The sequence below is a fragment of the Humulus lupulus genome, chromosome 4 (genome assembly GCF_963169125.1).
Source record: "Humulus lupulus chromosome 4, drHumLupu1.1, whole genome shotgun sequence".
In the NCBI taxonomy this organism is placed as follows: domain Eukaryota; kingdom Viridiplantae; phylum Streptophyta; class Magnoliopsida; order Rosales; family Cannabaceae; genus Humulus; species Humulus lupulus.
Window position 1 is genome coordinate 40,674,162 of NC_084796.1, and position 20,084 is coordinate 40,694,245.

The window sequence follows — 20,084 nt, forward strand, 5'->3', positions numbered from 1 at the left end:
GCATCCCGGCAAGCCAAGGGAACCGTACCCTTAAACCTCTGGCAGCACACTTCGACGCACTACCGGGGCGGCCCGGTAATGTCCATGAGTACTCCTACTCATGGAGACATATGAGTCCCCTCGTGGTCCTCATATGCCCGCCCTACTAGTCCTCCCAACTAGTAGTAGCTCACTTGACGCACCTGCGCCAGGGGGTGGTGGAGAGCTGACACCAGGTGCTCCCCCTACAAAGAGCCTTCTGAGCTTTTAGCCTTCTACCAGGAACATATATGATTTTCGCTTAGGAGACATATTTGGCTTCCAGCTCGCCAATTCTCCGAATCTCCAAAATCCAATCATAACATTGCGTTCATTGACCCTTCAATATGGAACTTACCAAGTCCCGTCCATTTCCGGGCAATATTGAAGATATTTACGAAAATGCCACTGCCGTACAAACTAGGCATCACCATGCTCACCAGCCTGCACCCTCGCGTGCGCATCTGACCGAGCGCCATCCTAGCTTGTAACATGCCATCAAGGCCAGCATGTTACACGCTGCTGCCATCCCCACACGTGGCTTGTGCCTGCTGCCTCGAACCCATGCACCGCCTCTCATGGCAGCTGCCATGCCCCAAGCCGAGCCTTAGTGTGCCGCTAGCCCTAGGGTGTTTAATCCTAGGGTTTTCACATTGTTATTCACTTAATTTATGGGCCTAATTAATTTTAGCCCATAATTAAAATTGTTTAATTTTGAATTTATTGTTTGAGCCCAAATTAAAAGATGGCCTAACAACTTATTAGGCGTTAAAGCGCAAGTTAATTATTCTTAAAATTTGTTTAGTGCAATTAAAAGAAAAGAACGATGTTTATCTATCCCACCATGAAAAAGATAAAGAACCAATCACATGCCTATTCTCTTGATCTCATTTGTTGAGTACATCAAGTAGAATAAGAAATTAACTATCCTTTATTCTCTAAGTGCACACACACTTCTTGTGGTGTAGAGAATGTTGTGGAAGATCTTGGTGTGAGTACCTAGGAGCAGCTTGGATAGGAAGTTTGTTCAAATTACGAAAAGATAGCAAGGACACTTGATAGGCATCAAGAGGTATGTTTTCTATTCTTTTCTTGCTTATGAATAATTTATGTATATTAATGGATCCGCATATTTAAAGATAGTTTAAATATGTTAAAAAATATTTTGTTGTACACTGGGCCAACCCACCACCATTCCACTGCGTATTAGGAAACTCGTTCCTAACAATTGGTACCAGAGCAGTCATTAATCTCTGCATACATTAATTACTTTGTGAGCATAATATGCATTCTTATGTTATTGTAATATGTGTGAATGGATTGATGTATGTATGATTAAAGTTTATTCTTAAGGGTCTTTAATTATATGATGTTTTGGGTTTAGGAATTTTTATTAACTTTCTAGATGAAAAATGTAAGCCATTTTGGGGCATAGGAATATTTGTAATTTAATTTTCTACATTAAATTATTGGAAAAATTTTGTAAGCCCTGAGCCCCGGGTTCCATGCCCCGAAGCCTGAGCCCACACCTAGCCACGCGCCCATGCGCCGCTGCCAGCCCCTGCGCTCCTCGCGTAGCCGCACGCCCTGCCCCTTCGCAGCTCACCTAGCCACGCACGCTAGCCCCGCGCGCGCCCCTGCGCTGCTGCCAGCCCCACGCGCGGCTTGTGCCTGCTGCCTCGAACCCATGCACCGCCTCTCATGGCAGCTACCATGCCCCATGTCGAGCCTTAGTGTGCCGCTAGCCCTAGGGTTTTTAGTCCTAGGGTTTGCACATTTTTATTCACTTAAATTATGGGCCTAATTAATTTTAGCCCATAATTAAAATTGTTTAATTTTGAATTAATTGTTTGAGCCCGAATTCAAAAATGGCCTAACAACTTATTGGGCGTTAAAGCGCAAGTTAATTATTCTTAAAATTTGTTTAATATAATTAAAAGAAAAGAACGATGTTTATCTATCCCACCATGAAAAAGATAAAGAACCAATCACATGCCTATTATCTTGATCTCATGTGTTGAGTACATCAAGTAGAATAAGAAATTAACTATCCTTTATTCTCTAAGTGCCCACACACTTTTTGAGGTGCATAGAATGTTGTGGAAGATCTTGGTGTGAGTACCTAGGAGCAGCTTGGATAGGAAGTTTGCTCAAATTACGAGAAGATAGCAAGGACACTTGATAGGCATTAAGAGGTATGTCTTCTATTCTTTTCTTGCTTGTGAATAATTTATGTATATTAATGGATCAGCATATTTAAAGATAGTTTAAATATGTTACAAAAAAATTTGTTGTACACTGGGCCAACCCACCCCCATTCCACTGCGTATTAGGAACCTCGTTCCTAACAATTGGTACCAGAGCAGTCATTAATCTCTGCATACATTAATTACTTTGTGAGCATAATATGCATTCTTATGTTATTGTAATATGTGTGAATGGATTGATGTATGTATGATTAAAGTTTATTCTTAAGGGTCTTTAATTATATGATGTTTTGGGTTTAGGAATTTTTATTAACTTTCTAGATGAAAAATGTAAGCCATTTTGGGGCATAGGAATATTTGTAATTTAATTTTCTACATTAAATTATTGGAAAAATTTTGTAAGGCCCAAGCCCCAAGTTCCATGCCCCGATGCCTGAGCCTACACCCAGCCACGCGCACATGCGCCGCTGCCAGCCCCTGCGCCCCTCGCCTAGTCGCACGCCCTGCCCCTGCGCTGCTCGCCTAGCCACGCACGCTAGCCCCGCGCGCACCCCTGCGCTGCTGCCAGACCCACGCGCGCCTTGTGCATGCTGCCTCGAACCCATGCACCGCCTCTCATGGCAGCTACCGTGCCCCATGTCGAGCCTTAGTGTGCTACTAGCCCTAGGGTGTTTAATCCTAGGGTTTGCACATTTTTATTCACTTAAATTATGGGCCTAATTAATTTTAGCCCATAATTAAAATTGTTTAATTTTGAATTAATTGTTTGAGCCCAAATTCAAAATTGGCCTAACAACTTATTGGGCGTTAAAGCGCAAGTTAATTATTCTTAAAATTTGTTTAATATAATTAAAAGAAAAGAACGATGTTTGTCTATCCCACCATGAAAAAGATAAAGAACCAATCACATGCCTATTCTCTTGATCTCATGTGTTGAGTACATCAAGTAGAATAAGAAATTAACTATCCTTTATTCTCTAAGTGACCACACACTTCTTGAGGTGCATAGAATGTTGTGGAAGATCTTGGTGTGAGTACCTAGGAGCAGCTTGGATAGGAAGTTTGTTCAAATTACGAGAAGATAGCAAGGACACTTGATAGGCATCAAGAGGTATGTTTTCTATTCTTTTCTTGCTTATGAATAATTTATGTATATTAATGGATCAGCATATTTAAAGATAGTTTAAATATGTTACAAAAAAATTTGTTGTACACTGGGCCTACCCACCACCATTCCACTGCGTATTAGGAACCTCGTTCCTAACAATTGGTACCAGAGCAGTCATTAATCTCTGCATACATTAATTACTTTGTGAGCATAATATGCATTCTTATGTTATTGTAATATGTGTGAATGGATTGATGTATGTATGATTAAAGTTTATTCTTAAGGGTCGTTAATTATATGATGTTTTGGGTTTAGGAATTGTTATTAACTTTCTATATGAAAAATGTAAGTCATTTTGGGGCATAGGAATATTTGTAATTTTATTTTCTATATTAAATTATTGGAAAAATTCTGTAAGGCCAGAGCCCCGGGTTCCGTGCCCCGAAGTCCGAGCCTACACCCAACCACGCGCCCATGCACTACTGCCAGCCCCTGCGCTTCTCGTCCAGCCACACGCCCAGCCCCTATGCACCTTGCCTAGCCACGCACGCTAGCTTCGCGCGCGCCCCTGCACTGCTGCTAGCCCCTCGCGCACGCCCCTGCGTTGCTGCTAGCCCCACGCGCACCTTGTGCCTGCTGCATCGAGCCCTTGCGCCGCCTCTCATGGCAGTTGTCGTGCCCCATGCCGAACCTTAGTGTGCCACTAGCCCTAGGGTTTTTAATCCTAGGGTTTGCACATTGTTATTCATTTAAATTATGGGCCTAATTAATTTTTGCCCATAATTAAAATTGTTGAATTTTGAATTAATTGTTTGAGCCCAAATTCAAAAATGGCCTAACAACTTATTGGGCATTAAAGCGCAAGTTAATTATTCTTAAAATTTGTTTAAGATAATTAAAAGTTATTTTAATTCAAAATTAAATGGATAAATAGCTTAATGGATCAAGACTGCTTATGAAGGCCCAAAGTTAAAGATAGAGGCCTCTTTAGGTTTCATTTAGTCTCTTACATTTTTGTGTATATTTTTGCAAGTGTTGTAATTTTTGTAGAATTACCCAAGACACCCGGCCCACATTTATTTATTTATTTAACTAGTATTTATTTATTTAAATGTTTGAATGTGATTAAATTTTTTTAATACTTTATCATGCATTTTTTACATGCCATATATATTACCCACATAGTATTTAAAAATTTTGCATGCTTCTCATACGAGTAAAAACATGTCTTAGGATTGTCCTTTGTGATTATATGCTTTATGTGATAGACCATATAGTAATAAATCTAGTTTTAACTAGTTCAAGAGCGAAAATAGATTTTAAAAATTGTTTAATTTCTAGTATTTAATAAAATTATTTTATTAAATAATAAATGATATTCCTAGTAATTATAGCAAATTAAAATTGTAGCAAATTAAAATTGAATCAATTAGGGCATAGTTCTACAATTTTAATTTCGCTTAATTAGATTAGTAATTATTATAATATCATTTGGTAAAAATAGATCACTTTATTTTTACAAACTAATTAAAAAGCATAGGATGTTTTGAGAAAACACACATTTTAAAATAGTGAGTGGGAGAGGGAGTTATGACAATAAGTGTCATGGTCTCCATTATTAGTTGGCACCGAGGTAGCATGAAGAGGGCCTCGCGACACCATTGATTGTGTCCCCCTAAGGAAGGCTTCCGACCATGTTATTCTCAAGGCAAACTTCTTTTTCAAGAATAAGATTTAATGATGTATTTCAAGTTTGACTGACCCTAAGGCACACTCTTGAGTTAAGTCATTGATCTAAAATAATGGGTTACACTCACAAGGTACATTAGACTTTTGAGCAGACTAGTGTATTCTTGACCAAACAAGCGGTTGTTTATAATTCAAAAGAGAAATATTGATTTGAGTTTTCACTTATAAATTTGAGAACTTATCTCAAAATTAATTTGGAATTAGTTTGACCTACCCTAAGGCTGGTCTATTAATGTTCAAATTAATTAATCATGGAATTACTAATTATTTTTTATGTGTTCTTTAATTGTTGCATTCATACATCACGTTTACTATTCCAAAAATTACTAATATTTATTATATGCATAAATTTATTTTTATTTATTTATTTATTTTTAGCAATCATGTCTAGCTCAAATCTTGTATCTTCTTTACTTGCAAATGAAAAGTTGACTGGTGAAAACTACATGAATTGGAAATCAAACTTGAACATTGTATTAATATGTGAGAACCAAAAATTTGTCGTGACTGAGGAATGTCCTGAAGTCCCTCCTGCTACTGCGGCCAAAACTACAAGGGAAAAGTTTGATAATTGGATATTATCAAACAACAAACCAAAGTGTTATATGCTTGCGAGTATGAGCGATGTGCTCAGAAAGAAGTTTGAGAACACTGAGAACGCTTATGAAATCTGGGATTCCCTTCAAGAAATGTTTGGGCAACAGTTAGATCAGTGCAGGCATGAGGCCACCAGATCCTACATGTCCAAGAAAATGAAGAAAGGAGTTTCTGTCAGAGAACATGTATTAGACATGATCAATATAATGCACGATGCCATTATCTATGGGAAAATCATTGATGAAAAGACTCAAGTAATCATTATACTTGAATCACTTTCTCCATATTTTAAAGGTTTCACAACCAACTATGTCATGAACAAATTATCATATAACATGACACAGTTGTTGAATGAATTGCAAACTTATGAATCTCTTGACAAAGGTTTTGAGAAAGAAGGAGAAGAAAATGTTGCTAATTCTATCCCATCCTCTTCAAAGGCTAAAACCAAAAAGATACAAAATGGAAATGGAAAGGACAAGGAGAAAGAAAAAGACAAGAATTCAAAGAAGCCTAAATAGTCATCCAAATGCAAAGAGAACAAGAGCACCAGAAGCTCCAAAAAGAAGACCCCTAAAGGGACTTATTTTCACTGTGGAGTAGATGGTCATTGGAAGAGAAACTGTCCAAAGTATCTCGCTGACCTAAAAGAGAAAAAGAAAGGTAAATTTGATTTACTTGTGTTAGAAGCTTGTTTAGTGGAAGACAATTCTTGATCATGTTTGTTTTTCTGTACAGATTCTTAGTTCGACAAGAAAACTTGCTGATGGAGAGGTGACTATGAAGGTAGGCAGTGGTCAGATTGTCTCTGCAGCAGCAGTTGGAACAACCCGTCTGGAATTTAAGAAGAATAATTTTCTTGTTTTAAAGAACATTTATTATATTCTTGGATTTTATAGAAACTTATTTTCCATTTCTATGTTGCATGAACAAGGTTTTAAAATGTTTTTTTTTAATAATAATTCGATTGTTATTTCAAGATATGGTTTTAAGATATGTTCTGCAAAATCTATTGATGGGCTTTATAAACTGCAAGCTAAAGAGAAATCTGCTTATAATTCTGAATCATTTAAAATAACTAATCCTAGATCTATTAAATGACAAAAGACTTCTGATTGTGAAACATATCTGTGGCACTTGAGATTGGGCCTTATTGGTCTAGACAGAATTAATTGCCTTGTAAAGGATGGTCCTTTAAGAGAGCTATTTATTGGATCTCTACCTATTTGTGAATCTTGTCTAGAAGGCAAGATGAACAAGAGACCTTTCTCTGCTAAAGGTTCAAGAGCTACAGAACCACTTCAACGAGTACATATGGATGTTTGCGATCCACTTATTATACAAGCAAGAAGAGGTTATGAATACTTCGTCACTTTCATTGACGATTATTCAGGATATGGTTACCTATACTTAATGCAAAGAAAATTTGAAACTTTATGAAAGTTCAAAGAATTTCAAGCAGAGGCTGAAAAGCAATTTGGTAAATCCCTAAAAGTTCTTCGATCTGATCAAGGAGGGGAGTACTTGGATTATAACGCCCTGGATAGCCAAGACCGTTACACTGTGTGTTTATAAAGGTGCAAGATTTGCTAATCAAGTTGTTTAATTTGAAACGTGTCACTGAAACTACAGTTGAACTAGGGTTAAAAGATTTTGGCCTCAAAAACTTCATTTCTTATAAACAAACATTTTATTTACATGGGATCCCAAAAATAGTAAAGTTAAAAGACAGTCTACAAAATTTTAGGACTAAAATACAGTTATTAGCCACCCAAAGGCAGAATAGACAATTAAGCTTTTCTCGTCCTGTATCTCTCCTCGGTCGTGGTGGCCGATCAGCTGACTATATACATTCATCCCCGTAGCTCTCCATCTCAGGATTGTTCCAACTTGCCCTTGCCTTTACCTGCACCACGCAGCACCCGTGATCCAAGGCCCAGCAAGAAAACACAATAGCAGAGCATAATCATTAAGCAAACAACCAGATAACTTATACAGTATAAACATATACTCAACAGTTCAGACAATCATGTTGTTCAAGTATTTAGCATACCAAGTACATCATCTCATATCATTAATCAATTCACATATGATAACTAAGGTTAACGCCCTTATGCCGCACCTTCTATTTATCCCACTGACTCCGGCCCGCTTAAACCGAGCTCAATGAATATTAAGCTGTCCTCAGCTACCAGTGGCCGAGCCGCGCCCTATGCGCAAGTATTTTTTATGGCACCCTTAGGCCGTTTATCACATGTCCCATGTCATAATACCATCTATGACATTATATAGATATAGGGAGCTCTTAGTCCCATCATAAACACATAACCGAGTGCAGTTTTCTTACCTTTAGATTTCGATAGCTATGTTCAATTTGATCCTCAAGCACGATCACGTCTAAGCCCTAGCGTACACCCAGTCACAGCCATAGATCAGACTCATCACCAAACCTCAAATATAAAACCTAGCCTCGGGACCAATCCCGAGCCCTCGGGAAGCCCTAATTCCACCAAACAGGGTGGTGGAATCAAACCCCGAGCCCCCGGGCAAAAACCCTAAGAAACAACCCTAAAACCCCTTTCTGGGAACACGGTATCGCTACAACGCCCTAAGGTGGGTGCTACAGCGCTACAAACAGAGCCTTCAGGATCATAGACGCCCAAGCCTAGCGTTGTAGCGCCCTAAGGCTAGCACTACACCGCTAGTCACAACCAGACACTACCCAATTTTCTCCTCTTCGAATTTCCTCGAGCCAAACCTTTCCAAAACTCAATCAAACCTCAACCAAACTTCAAGACAAGCCTCCCAACATCCTCAACTCCTCCCATAAGTTCCAACCACAAGAAATTCAATCACATGCACCCCAAAACACAAATTCACCATGGCTGATCCTAGAGCTCAAAACTCAACAGAAATCAACTGAAATCACAGAACTTAAACCAGAGTTTCTTACCTTTGATGGATGAGCTCAACCTAGGTTATCTTCCACACTTTCTTAGCCTTCACCTCCTCAAAGCTTCAGCCTCAACTCCCTAGAATTCCCCATCAAAACTCAGCTCAAAATCCACATCAATACTAAGAACTAGACACTGAGTTAAAACCTCAAGACCTTACCTCAAATGATGAGTATCCTCTGCCAATTCCTCATACCCAAACCAGGGATCCTAACTTCAAGCTCCTGCCCAAACTCTCTCTGAGTTTTTGCTCCAAGAAACCACAAGAATTGGTGATGAGAAGCCTAAACCGTTGAGAGAAAACCCCAGCTTTTCCCTTCCTTCTTTTCTCTTTCTTTTCTTTTCTTCAGACCTCTACTGGCTTCTACACACTCCACTAAGGTATAAATTCTAGTAATACCTATCCCTTATAAGCCAAATGACCAATTTGCCCTCCCCTTTATAACTAAGCTTTTAAACCTCGTAGGGGCATTTTGGTCATTACACCCAATTCCCGCGAATTCCTCGAATGTCTCTAATATTTACCGCTTACTTCCCGACACCTAACTAATCACCAATTATATTCCCCAATATCAAAATAGACCCCAATATATTCTCTAAATTCTCAGAAATACCCCTAGGCTCGCCCCGAGCCGGGTATAAATCTCTGCCGTGACTTTTTCACTAAATCGCTCACTAGGATCACCTTAAGTCACAGATCACGAGTATATCCACATAATGATGTGGTCTCAACAATTTATCACAAATATATATACAGTTATGCCCTCAACGGGCCAAAATTACGAATATGCCCTTCTCACCTAACCAGGGCCTACATGCATACTAGTACACATAGTCATGCATAACAGATATTGAAATAACCATATAACATGCTTTTAATTACTTAATTCACATATAATCCAGTTATGCCCTCTCGGCACACTAATCAAGGCCCTTAATCCTTATTAGTAAATTTGGGTCATTACATGGATTTAGAATTCGAGGACCGTTTGCGTGAGCATGGTATTCAATCCCAACTCATAACACCTGGAACGCCACATCAAAATGGTGTTTCAGAAAGACGGAATAGAACGTTATTAGAGATGGTTAGATCAATGATGAGTTTCTCATCATTACCACTGTCATTTTGGGGTTATGCGATTCAATATGCTCTATACATATTGAATGTTGCTCCATCTAAGTCTATCCAGAAGACACCCATGGAATTATGGAATGGTTTTAAACCTAGTTAACACCATTTTTGAATTTGGGGGTGTTCTGCACATGTGCTTAAAGGAAAGACCAGGAAGTTGGAATCACGCTCTGAAGTGTGCATGTTTGTGGGATATTCCAAAGAGACTAGAGGTGGAATTTTCTATATTCTAGAAGAAAATAAAACATTTGTATTGACAAATGCAACTTTTCTTGAACATGACTATGTCAACTACCACAAACATCGCAGTAATGTTGTGCTGGAGAAGATGGTCTCGAATGAAGTTGCAAAGTCACCAGCAACAACCAATGAAAAACGGCAGGAGGAAACTGCTAGTTCTAGTCAGAATAGTACAGAACCTCGTCGTAGTGGGAGGGTTAGTAAGCAACCCATACGCTATGAACACGAAGTTCAAATGCTTGTGTCTGACACAAACAAAGATGATCCATTGACATTTAAAGATGCAATGAATGATTATGACAAGGAAAAAATGGCAAGAAGCCATGAACCAAGAAGTGGAATCGATGTATTCCAATTCTGTCTGGGCTTTTGAAGATCCACCTGAGAATATCAAGCCCATTGGTTGCAAGTGGACATTCAAGAAGAAAAGAGGTGTGGATGGGAAAGTAGAGACTTTCAAAGCAAGGCTTGTAGCCAAAGGCTATAGACAGAAATAAGGGGTTGATTATGAAGAAACCTTTTCTCCTGTAGCCATGCTAAAATCCATTCGTATACTCTAATCCATTGCTGAGTGCATGGATTATGAGATTTGGCAAATGGATGTCAAAAAAACTTTTTTGAATGTCTACCTTGATGAAACCATTTACATGTCTCAACCACAAGGGTTCGAAGTAAAAGGTCAAGAGTAAAAAGTTTGCAAGCTTCTTAGGTCCATCTATGGACTCAAACAAGCTTCTAGATCTTGGAATCTTAGATTTGATGACACAATTAAAAAGAATGGTTTTGAAGAAAATGTTGATAATCCTTGTGTCTATAAGCAAATCAAAGATGGTGTAGTAGTATTCCTCATTCTTTACGTTGATGATATATTACTGATTGGCAATGACGTAACATCATTATCAAAGGTAAAGAACTGGTTAGCTGAACAATTCCAAATGAATGATTCTGGAGAAGCCAAGTATGTTCTGGGCATTAAATTTCTTAGAGATAGACAGAACAAAACTTTGGCACTGTCTCAAGAACCTTATATTGATAAGGTGCTAGAACGCTTTAATATGCAAAAATCAAAAAAGGGTGATATGCCAACCCGTTCTGGAGTATTCCTTTCCAAGGAGTAGTGTCCCAAAACACCTCAGGTTGAGGTTGATATGAGATAGTATCCCTATGTCTCAGTGGTAGGCAGTCTAATGTATGCCCTGTTGTATACAAGACCTAACATTTGTTATGCAGTAGGGATAGTCAGCTGTTATCAATCCAATTCTGGATTGATTCATTGGATTGCATTGAAGAATATTCTCAAGTAACTTAGAAATACTAGAGATTATATGCTTGTATATTCAGGTGGAGACCTAAACCCCACTAGTTACACTGAATCTGATTTTCAATCAAACAGAGATAGTCAGAAATCGACATCTGGATTAGTGTTTACTCTTGGAGGAGGAGCAGTAGTCTGGCAAAGTATTAAACAAACCAGCATTGCAGACTCTACCATGGAAGCCGAGTATATAGCAGCTTGTGAAGCAGCTAAGGAGGCTGTGTGGCTCAAGAAGTTCTATTCCGATCTGGAAGTAGTGCCGGATGTGGATAAGCCACTAGTCCTATACCGTGACAATAGTGGGGCAATAACTAACTCAAAGGAACCACGGAGTCACAAGAGGGGAAAGCACATCGAGAGGAAATATCACTTGGTAAGAGAGATAGTTCATTGAGGAGATGTTGTAGTTATATAGATAGCTTCAGAGCACAATCTTGCATATCCTTTCACAAAGACTTTATCCTTGAAATCTTTTAAGGAGCATGTAAGAAACATGGGAATGAGAGAGATGCCTCATTTGCTTTAGAGCAAGTGGGAGATTGTTGGGAATTGTGCCTTGAAAGCATATGTAGTAGACACTGTTTAAGAAATAAATAAATAAATTAAATTTGTTATGCATATATTTTATGGACTATATTATTATGTGATAATATTATGTAAATATCAGAAAAATTCCTAAGTTCATATATGTGATCTCAAACATGTATTGGTACGGGAGGATTGTGTTTGAGATAAATGAACTTGAATAGTTCGCAGTAAAATAAAGTTAAGGAATCTTTAGATTAATTACTTCAAATATGGTCCACTAGTATTATGAATACATGTGAACTAGATCCGGATTACTAGTGTAGTAGGACACTTTAGTGGAGGTACTTTATATATTAGAGAATATATAGAACTGGACCAGATATGTTTATTAATACTTAGTTAAATACCATTTCAAAGTATTAATTAAATGTCTCTTCTGATGATCATATACAAATAAATCTTAATCCTAAAGTTACTAAGAACTCCTGTTTATGTTATATGAGTTCTTTGATTCACTCGTTAGGGTCTGTCAGAATGATCAGGCTAGAAACATTTGTTTTGGGAACTCATTAATGTAAATGGCTAGGGACATAGTATATAGATATGGAATCTATACCTTCTCGTAAGAGATTGAATAATGGTTCTCTTAAGGGTTGACTTTTGGGACTGAAAGGTTATTGAGCTCAAATTCATAATTTAGTTATGAATTAACCTATGCAAGTAAAGTCAATCGTACTTAAGGAAACAAGATATAATTAAAAGGGTAAAACAATAATTTTATTCCCGATTAATTATGAGCCATTATTAAAGGGTTAATTTGTATCTAATGATTCAATGAACACTTTATTTTATAAAGTACTCAATAAATGAAATTTCAATAATTACAAGAGTGTAGTCTCATATTTATAGTTGAGTAATCACGAGAATAATAAATTAAGATTATTTAATTAAAGAGTTTAATTAATAATCTCAAATTTATTAGAGCTTGGAATAATAGGTCCATAGGGCCCCACAACAGCTCTATCAACACTATTCAACACTATTCAAGGAAAAAATGGTTGAAAGACATATTTAAGAAGAAATTTGTTCTTCGGGCCAAATATGCAATTATGTGATAATAGTGATTAATTAATTAATATTTAATTATTATGTAATTTTTGAAATTGTAATAAATTATATATTTAATTTCGAAATTATTATTTAATTTAAATTGGTTTTAATTAATTGGCAGAATTAATTAAATATCTTTATTTGAGTGGGAGATAATAATCTGATAATTTCAAATTAGATTTGAATTTAAAAAGAAATATATTTATTCAAATAATTAATTATATTTGATAATTAGTTAAAAAGATAATTAATTCAAATTTGAATTAATTAGCAGGTTTTTGGATTTTTATCTGATAAGGTAGTTTGAATAAATAATTATGGAAAAATCAAATATCCCTAAAATATAGGGTGGTACACGACACACACAATCCATGGACTGTGTGTGACGTGTACTACACAATTTTTCAGGGATAGATTTTTCAATTTTATTTATTTAATTAATTAATTAATGGAATATTCAAAAGTTAGTTTTTTTTGGATATTTTCATTAATGTGATAATTAGTTAATTAAAAGATAAATTGTAAATTAGTTACAGATTAATTTTTTAAAATTAAATATTTTCTATTTAAGTTAGACTTATCAAAAAATAAGAAGATAGACTATTTTTCTCTCTAAAGAAAAGAACAATACTTTTCTAACTCTCCCTGAAGAAGCTAAAGAACCAATCTCAGGCATATTCTCTTGATCTCATGTGTTAAGTACATCAAGTAGAATTAGAAATTAACTATCCTTTATTCTCTAAGTGCCCACACACTTCTTGAGGTGTAGAGAACGTTGTGGAGGATCTTGGTGTGAGTACCTGGGAGTAGCTTGGATAGGAAGTTCATTCAAATTACGAAAAGATAGCAAGGACACTTGATGTAATGTCCCAAAATTACTTAATATGGCTTAGGGCCTTGATTAGGGGGCCAGGATGGCAATATATGAAATTATGTGTTTAATTGCTATATTAAGTGTTAATATGTGAATTATGTGATAATATGACTAGAAATGTATATTTAGGGATATTAAATATGCATGTGGGCTCGCTTCTTATTAGAAGGGCGATTTGGTAATTTGGCCCGTTGCAGGCATAAATGTGTGTTTGCCTTGGGAGTTTGTTTTCAAAATAGAACTTTTTCCATAGGGCTCGGGATTGTTTCCACTCGGTTTGGTGGAACCCGAAGCTTCGGAGGCTAGAATTTGGTCCGGAAGCCTTTGATCACTCGATATTAATAGAATCCTATTTTATGGTTGTGACTTAGGGTATCGCTAAGGGCTTAGAACCTGGGTCGTGCTCGAGGGTCGTTCTTATTTATGCGTGCCTAAGGTAAGAAAACTGCACCCAGAACGTGTTGTATGTCATTAGGGCTTGGGCCCCAAGATTGATTATGTTAGGCTATTGTTCTAAATGCTTGTTGATAAATGCTTAAGTGCTTAAATTCGTTACATGCATTCTATGATTAGGGCATACGACCCCTTATGTGAATATGTTTAGTATCGTGGATATGGTTACTCAATGGGATTATATGATTAGTATGAATATGTGCTTAATTGCTGGGATATGCCTATCCATTTCTGTTTCCTATAAGTAGGGTGTGTAATCTTGGATCACGGTTTGACTTATAAATCAAGGACGGCAATAGCGTGTTGTGCGCTGGTCGCAAGGCATTGGCCTAAGCCAACAACATACTATTACATTGATTGACTCTAAGGTCGAAGATGAACCACAGGGGTTGGGCTAGCTCTATGGCTAGTGGGACAGAGCTAAGGGCGAGGCCCCAGGGGACTCTTTGGTCACGTAGCTAGGGTATAGGCCCAAGGGTTGGCTTAAAAGCCAACTGAATAGAGCAACGACCCCAGGTTGACACTACAAGAAAAAACAGTATTCATAACACTTAAAAACTGCTAACCGAGACTATTGATAGCACTTCTGAAAATGCTAACATAGCCCCTGTTATTAAAAGTCCAGTCTTTTCTATAACAATTTTTGAATGTTATGTTCGGTGTTATCTTAAACTATTCAATAACACATTTTTAGGAGCTATAATATTGAAATAATAACATTTAGATAGAGTTTTTGGTTATAAAATTGAAGTTTAATCTTGTACTTTTTTCATAACACTTTTCAACTGGTACATTTGATTATTTTGATAACATTTTTAGTTTGTTATATTATATAAACCATAACGATTTTTTACGCTTATAATATGTTTCTAAATCATAACATATTAAGGTTTTTTATTGTGATAATGGTACTTATAAGTTTTTTTTTTAATTAAAGATTTTCATTATTGTATTTTGATAAAAAAAATCAAAATTAATCATAAAATATAATTCTCAATAGATTGATAAACCATAAGTATTACATTAAACAATAACTAATTCAAACTCTGAATGTGTCTATTTCATGAGATCTTAGTTCTAACTTAAGTTTGAAAGCATAACATAATAAAGTTTTATAATCTTGAACATTTTTTACTTCAAAAATGAAAAACAAAAAATTACAAGATACACAAAAGTAAACCATGCATGAAACTTGCTCCATCCTTCAATTCATCATCCTTTGTGCACTTGTCTTTGTTGTGAGTCCATTTGTTGTGCACTTGTCATATACCTGTTTCCCTTTCTTCCACAGGTCCATGTGTAATCCTCTTTGCAATAAAGCTAGTTGTAATCCTATTGCTGTCAAGCTTATGTTAAGCTCCGTCTTTAGAGCAGTGTAAGCTCCAGTCACATCTACACACCTGTAATATTCGAGTGTAATAATGGAATCACACCATCAATTACTTAAAGTGGTAATTCTAGGGCTTTTATAAAAAAAAATAGAACCAAATTGCCTTGTATTAATTAAAAATGCATGAAAGTTGTAATTCTAGGTTTCTATGTTGGAAGTAATGAAATTATAAGATTTTATCAATCAATCCAAGTATAGGTGTCAGTGTGTGCCTATGCATGTGTGTAATCGGTCACTTGATATATTATGTCACTGCACAATATAGTATCTGATAAAACTGGAAGATTAGAACTTATTAAAGTGGCAGCTATAGTCATCCATGTTGCATTAATGAAATTATTAGCTCTTATTAAATATATCTGTATTATACTTTCAAAAGCATCAATCAAGCAATCAAAGAATATGTACTATTATCTGATAGAAGTGTCAAACGTAAGCATGAAAAATCATAGACAACCTATGACTTCAATATAGTAATGTGTATAAAAAGGAAGAATGAAAAGGCTAATAAAAGCAGACATTACATTCTATGATATCCCTTTGGGTTTGGTTGACAAGTCCTGGAAGTGATCTGAACCTAAAACAACACATATGGATTGATCTAATGCATCTAGTGCCATCTAACACTTTCTTAAAGATCATAAATTTTCACCTAAAATATTATAGATATATATATAAAAACATATATCCTACTAAACAAACAGTAAGTTACATGATTTACCTGAGAATTTAAAGAGGAAAGAATACTGAAGTCGCTGTACTGGCCAGACGATTCCCTCAATAACTTTTTCACACTAGTAGAAACCTCCTGTCAAGATAAACTAAAGCTTAATATACTTAAACAATTAAACTCTATAAGAATGCTGCAAGAAAATCCCAAACAAAAATACTAGTTTCTAGTTACCAAATAGAGATTAACAATTTTCAAATAAATATGAATTACAATATAGAGAGCAAACCTTATTTACATTCAATCCTAATGCCTTGTTTCCTTCATCCAAGTCTTCCAACTTTTTTAATCTTTCACGCTCCAACTTTAGTGCAGCTTCTGCAGCTTTAGTAATGTCACCTACCACCAATAGCCCCTTTCACGCATCAGATAACAGAAAAATTCTTAAAAGAGTACAGAGAACATGAATAAACTGAAAAAAACAGAGGGGAATACAGTGGAGTGTCAAAAATGAACTATTGCCAAAATCTAGCTGATCTTTGTGAAAACTAGGTCTAAACTAGATTTTTAGATAAAAGGGCAAATGATTATATTTATAGATCAGTACAAGGTTGCTATATTTTCCTGGTAGCCAAATTACCTGCTGATGCTGAATTTATTGGTTTTTCAAATTCAGATTCCTTGGTTTTGGCTTTAGTTTGCAATCCTAAAGCTTCCTTCTGAACATCAGCCTGGCTTGACGCTTCATTGGCCTCCCTTTCAGCAGCTTCTTTTGCTTCTCTTCTCTGAGCTTCCATTGCAGCCCTATTTGCTTCTTCAGCTCTGAGTTTTGCCTGCATCAGAAAATACTTTTATTACTAACAACAGCATAAAACCAAGATAATATACCAAAGCGCATTAAGATTATGTCAGAAGAATATGTGAGAATAATAGAGGACTGTGACAACCATCTTTAGACATCTACCAAAAGAAATGAATAATCTGGGCAAAGTCAACAAAGCTCAGCTTCTGCTTTGGCTTTTTCTTGGCGGAGTTTTTCTTCCAGGAGAGCTTTCTCTTTTCTTTTGGCCCCTTCATAAGCCGCATCACTTCTTATTTTCCTTTCTTCTATCTGGGACCTGAGTTCATGGTCCCTTTGGATAGCAGTCAAGTGATTATCAAGTGCTTCGACACTACAGATGATGACCCAAAAATTAGAAAACAGAAAGTCCAAATCTGACTTAAACAATAAAAAAGAAGAAGGAGATGAGAAATCATTAAAATTCCAGGGAAAAAAAATATCAAAAGCATGAACACTTCAATGAGGGGAGGCAAAAAAAACAATACAGCATTATTAACAAAGGAATTGCAGTCTTACATTTTTCTTCCATCAAGTATGGCTGAATTTCAAGTGCCGACTCATTCTCAGAGTCGTCATCATCACTAAGAGATAAATCAAGAAAATACAAAGTATTAATAGTAACTAGCAAGATCTCTAACAACCAATGCGATATCACATACCATAGAAATATCATAGAAGTCTGTCATGAATACACAACAGCTGAATAAAGCTTTTGATGACAGAATAGGGATGCAAAACTTGAATTGATAAATGGAATATAAGTAAAGGAAAACAATCAAGGCCAATTAAATGCATACCTAACAACCATATACTTCACACTAGTTAAAACAGAACATTTCACAAATGACAAATATGGAATAGAATATAGAAATAAGTTGAGACAACTGCAGTTATATAAATATATATATAGAGAGAGAAAGAGACCTTTTCTGAACTATGAGGCCTTGAAAGTGAGTATCAAAATCTGAAATTCCAGAGCTTAACTGGTCAGAATCCATTGATGCTTCTGCTGCTTCAGCAACGCCCAAAAGCTTTAAACACTCATTCCAACACTCAGCACCCCTCCATAGAAGCTTAGCTGCAAGACCATAATACCCAACATCATTAACATCTTACATGAACACCCTATTAAATTAACTGCGAATTGTCTAAGAATTTGGCCACCTAGAACTAAATAAGTTAATCACAAATTTAAATGTTGTATTTATCTTTCCTGAAACTTCATAGAAAAAAATAAAAATACTATTCAATGCAACGGTACCCTAGTCGCATTGAAGTCCCCGCTGTTACAACACCATCCCCACAGTCCCACCTCCATGCTAACATCTGCAACAACAGAGAAAGAAAGAGAGAGAATGAGATCGTGGGTGAGAGGGAAAGAACTAAATCTGGAGACACAAACAGATGTACATATATCCTTGTATATATATAATACCTATACATGAAATAAATACATCAAAATAGAACAACATCAGAGCAGAAACAGAACTAAGAAAACTTAAGAAAAAATAGGACAGAAATGGCAAAATAGACAATGAGAGTCACTAAGGAGGGACAAGTGACTAGCATAACAACCAAATAATAATCGCACCACACTTAATTCATAGTAACTGCTCTTTAAAAGTTCTATGCATCTGCCTTCATATAATATGCAATGTCCTAATGGGAATTTATATTTGGAAAGACATCCAAAGAAAAAAAGTTACTTTTTGTAAACAAAAGTAGACCCTACAAGCAAACAAAATTAACAGAAAATAGATGAAAATATTGAATACACCATAACAGATGGAAATACTCATCACAAGCTATAATGACATGGTGAAAACTTATAAGAAATCAAGCTATAGAATCATGCCTTGTGTAGTCATGATAGGAACAAAAAGGATTATGCCAACAGGTTGCACCTTTAAAAAATGCCAAGCTTTATGCATTTTAATTTCTCATTAAAACCTGGCTAAAAGCATTGAAGCAATCAAAACAAAATATTATATTACCACTGTGTCAAAAAGCAATCAGTTGAATATTTATATTAGATGAAATTAGCGCATAAATGATCAACTCTTAATAATGGACCCATTCTAAAGATACTTTCATCTTTTACCAAAACATTGATAAGTGCTTATAGTAACTCTTAAAAAAACCATATTAATTATCAAAAGCATCAAACAAAGAAGCCTAAATATGATTTTGATTAAGAGCTTATCCAATTTTAGTTTAAGGATCAGGTTGTTTAGTTCTACCTCTTTTTATGAATTCCTACTTTGTAGGACTCAGCTAAGCGGCTGAAGCTATATATAAACTCTTGTAATTCTTTTGTTTCTTAGTGAAGTGGATTTAACAATGTTTTAGTGTTTCCTTCCTTAACCAGCTTTACTCGTTATGTAATCTTCCTTTCATCTTATTGTTTGTTTTATCATTTTATTCTTCTTTTGACGATATGATTTTGACAACTTGTACGTTTCAAATTAACTTCATAACTATTATTAATTTTTTAAAGAAAACATACTAATCTATATACTAAAATTTATCAAAGTGCACCAGACACTGTATAAGACTAAAAATATTCCTGTCCAGTCATTTCTACTGAAATCCAGTCCAAAGGTTTATTTAAATAACAAACTTCTTCGTGTGACTGGAGAATACATACCACAAGCGTAAAGCAAGCAACTAATGGCATACAGAACAGTTAGCTGAATACAGTAAGTTGTCCCCTGAAACCTATGCACACAATGGAGCCAAAGACAACATATTATCAGGCAGTATAAAATGCTCCGAACTTACTTGCATTTTGGGTGTTGATCGCAGCCAATAAAGTAGCCTGCACCGAATTGACTGACTTTAAAAACCAATGTGCCCTCAAAACAGCTAAGAAGCAAAACCATGAAATAGACTAATTAA

At 35.9% G+C, this 20,084-nt stretch overlaps 2 long non-coding RNA genes across 2 annotated transcripts; both read right to left on the bottom strand.

Annotated features, from left to right (window-relative positions):
• Nucleotides 1-15,623: 15,623 nt before the first annotated feature.
• Nucleotides 15,624-17,064, bottom strand: LOC133828934 (uncharacterized). Its single transcript, XR_009891401.1, has 3 exons — nt 16,986-17,064; nt 16,635-16,760; nt 15,624-16,483 (listed from the first exon to the last, which is right to left on the bottom strand). It is a non-coding gene; the product is annotated as an uncharacterized LOC133828934 (long non-coding RNA).
• Nucleotides 17,065-17,351: 287 nt separating this feature from the next.
• On the bottom strand, nt 17,352-18,323 carry LOC133828935 (uncharacterized). The gene is made up of 3 exons (XR_009891402.1): nt 18,111-18,323; nt 17,703-17,767; nt 17,352-17,517 (listed from the first exon to the last, which is right to left on the bottom strand). It is a non-coding gene; the product is annotated as an uncharacterized LOC133828935 (long non-coding RNA).
• Between the last annotated feature and the right edge of the window lie 1,761 nt (nt 18,324-20,084).